The sequence below is a fragment of the Palaemon carinicauda genome, chromosome 10 (assembly GCF_036898095.1).
Source record: "Palaemon carinicauda isolate YSFRI2023 chromosome 10, ASM3689809v2, whole genome shotgun sequence".
NCBI classification, from domain to species: domain Eukaryota; kingdom Metazoa; phylum Arthropoda; class Malacostraca; order Decapoda; family Palaemonidae; genus Palaemon; species Palaemon carinicauda.
This window is the reverse complement of record NC_090734.1, coordinates 135,194,379-135,197,586: the sequence shown is the minus strand read 5'-3', so window position 1 is coordinate 135,197,586 and position 3,208 is coordinate 135,194,379. Positions and strand designations below refer to the sequence as shown.

Sequence of the window (3,208 nt, the reverse complement as noted above, 5' to 3'; positions counted from 1 at the left end):
ATTGGCGGGAAATTAAGTGCATATCCTCGACTTTTATGAAAAAAAACATTAAGGATATATCGTTCTACATTATAATCTGTATTAATATTCATTAATTTTCTATTCATTTTCATTCATTCTTGTATTTCACATATTATGCACCTACCTACATTTTTTTAGTTTCCCATTATTTATCTTTTAGTCAACCGAGTAACCATATTCCAGATTAGTTTCTCATAAATCTTTAATACTTTGTCTATTTCATATATTAGGTCTAAATATACGACACACTTTATGTGATGTGATATATGTCTAGTATATTTCATTTTCCAATTTTGAGTTTTATGATTAACGGATCATTCATACAGTAATTATGATCTCTCTCTCTCTCTCTCTCTCTCTCTCTCTCTCTCTCTCTCTCTAGGTTTTATTAATTTACATGTTATAATTAATTTAATGCGATAAACGATTAATTTATTCTTTATTTCACAGGATATTCGTGGACGGTGTCACCATCTTAACCAAAGGTATGTAAAGAGCATCGCTTCAAGTTAAGATCTCTCTCTCTCTCTCTCTCTCTCTCTCTCTCTCTCTCTCTCTCTCTTGATAAGTTTGTTTTACCTGCTTCTCCCATACATGCATAAACAGACACATATATACCTTAACGTGGTGAAAGGGTTTGCGTATCACCATGATCAACAAAGCCACCCGTACTAGGTTGGTTTGCTGTGAGCGATCAGACAAAAATTTCCGCACTGACGAGCGTGGTGCTGAAAATTGGCCAAACCCCAGCCATAAATAAAGACATATCTGAGGCCTTTGTCCTACAGTGGACTAGAAACAGCTGCATTCGTCGTTCTCTCTCTCTCTCTCTCTCTCTCTCTCTCTCTCACATATATATATATATATATATAGATATATATATATATATATATATATACTGTATATATATATATATATATATAAATATTTATATATATATATATATATATGTTTCATAGATGAGAGAGAGAGAGAGAGAGAGAGAGCTGAAATTCCCCCAGAACGGGCCCTCCGAGGGAAAACTGGCCTCTTTCACTGACATGGTTCAAATACTGCAATTTGTCCGTCTATCAATCAACCTCGGATGTAATATCTCTGACGGAGGGCGCTCATTGAAATGAAATACTTCGGCGTTGCATTTGCAAGAGCGTGGGGACCTGGATGTTCTTCACTGTATAATCAAATTCAGATACACACACAGATATACATGCATATATGTGTATGTATGTATATACATATATGTGTGTATTATATAAATGTATATATATGCATATATATATAAATTATATATATATATATATATGTATATATATATATATATATATATTGTATACTGTATATATATATATATAGATAGATATATAGATAAACAGTATATATTTACATATACTATATATATGCATTTATATATATATATATATATATATTGTATACTGTATATATATACATATATATTGTACTCTGCATATATATATATATATATAAATATATGTGTGTGCATATTTGTTTACTGTACATATATACATATATATATATATATATATATAATATATATATATATACAGTATATATATATATATATATATATATTTATACCTTTCTGAGTGGGAATAACTTAACCAGGTGAAAAGGTTTAAGTTTATCCATGATCAGCAAAGCTTTACTAGTCAGGGCCACCCATACTAGGTTGGTTTCCTGTGAGCAATCAGACTCAAGTCTTCCACCATCACCAATCCGCAATGGCCAGCATGGGGATGAAAATGGCCAAACCCCAGACATGACTAAGGACATGCCTGAGGCCTTTGTCCTGCAAAGACCCATTGTATATTTTTAAACCCAAGCGATGAATCGTGTACCAAGTCGATGGTCAATAATGGTGGGTCGCTGCCAAACGGAAGAGGTCTCTCTCTCTCTCTCTCTAGAATAGGTCTTGCTCTCTCTCTCTCTCTCTAGAATAGGTTTTGCTCTCTCTCTCTCTCTCTCTTGAATTTTTCTTGCGCAATCTCTTTCTCTCTATATAGAATAGTCTCTCTCTCTCTCTCTCTCTCTCTCTCTCTCTCTCTCTCTCCTGCACAATAGGGGTTAATACGACAGTGCGTGCAATACTAATGGTTCTTTTTTTAGTGTAATTTAAGGATTGGGGGACTTCCTATCGGGCTACCTCTGGTTCAGATAAACAGGTTAATGTTGAATGTGTATACACACACACACACACATATATATATATATATGTGTGTGTGTGTGTGTGTGTATGTATATGTGTGTGGGCGTATATATATATATATATACACGCCCACACACATACATACACACACACACACACACACATATATATATATATGTGTGTGTGTGTGTGTGTTACACAGACCTAATGATTCCCATACTTTCCTACCTTTAATATCCATATACTGAGCATGAATGTATATAATATGCACAAACAAAATCTGATTACGTACGTAATACACAATACACAACCGTATATTTCTACTAGTATCATATACACACACGTGTCTAAATGCGTATATAGAACTCCTGCAACTTGAATCCAGCGGTAAACAACAAACAACAACAACAACAGAAAAAACAACAACACAAAAAACAACAACAACAACAACAACAGGAAAAAGAAAAACAAGTAAAACGGAAATAATTTCGCCTGCTCATATATCTCGCTTAGATTTGCAATATCTGGCACGATGTAAGAATGACTTTGCACATTTGCGAATCCTTCGTCTCCTACTGTGTGAGCGCATGTCCCAGGGAGGAGGGGAAGGGGGATATCCCTCTCCCTGGGGCTGGTGGGGGCTGATCCCCCCTCCCCCTCCCCCTGAGGGGTGGGGGTTAGTCTTCACAGGAAGGTAATTCTATTGTCACCCGGGTTTAGCTTTAACGCTTGTCTTTCGGTGTTGTGGAAAGAAGAAAGAGAAGAAGAATAAGAAGAAGAAATGGGATATAACGACAATGACGGGTGAAAAATTGATGATAGATAATCTATGAAGGAATTGGAAAAAGGATAGTAGAAGACATAGATAATTTGAGAGAAGAAAGTAGAAACATAATAGTTTTATGCGAAGGCATGGTAGAAGAAAGGTTAAAAGATTAAAATATGAAGTGAATATACGATGGTGAAGTTGGACGAAAGATTCAAAGAATAATCTGAAAAATATGTGAAATAAAGGAAAGAGGA

General features: G+C 34.8%; 1 protein-coding gene across 1 annotated transcript in view; it reads left to right on the top strand.

Moving 5' to 3' along the window:
* The first annotated feature begins 472 nt into the window (after positions 1-472).
* LOC137648497 (uncharacterized) overlaps positions 473-3,208 on the top strand; it is a 67,270-nt gene continuing 64,534 nt past the window's right edge. Inside the window, exon 1 of the mRNA XM_068381418.1 lies at positions 473-506. The gene's annotated coding sequence lies outside the window, so the exon portion shown is untranslated. The remainder of the gene's footprint in view (positions 507-3,208) is intronic.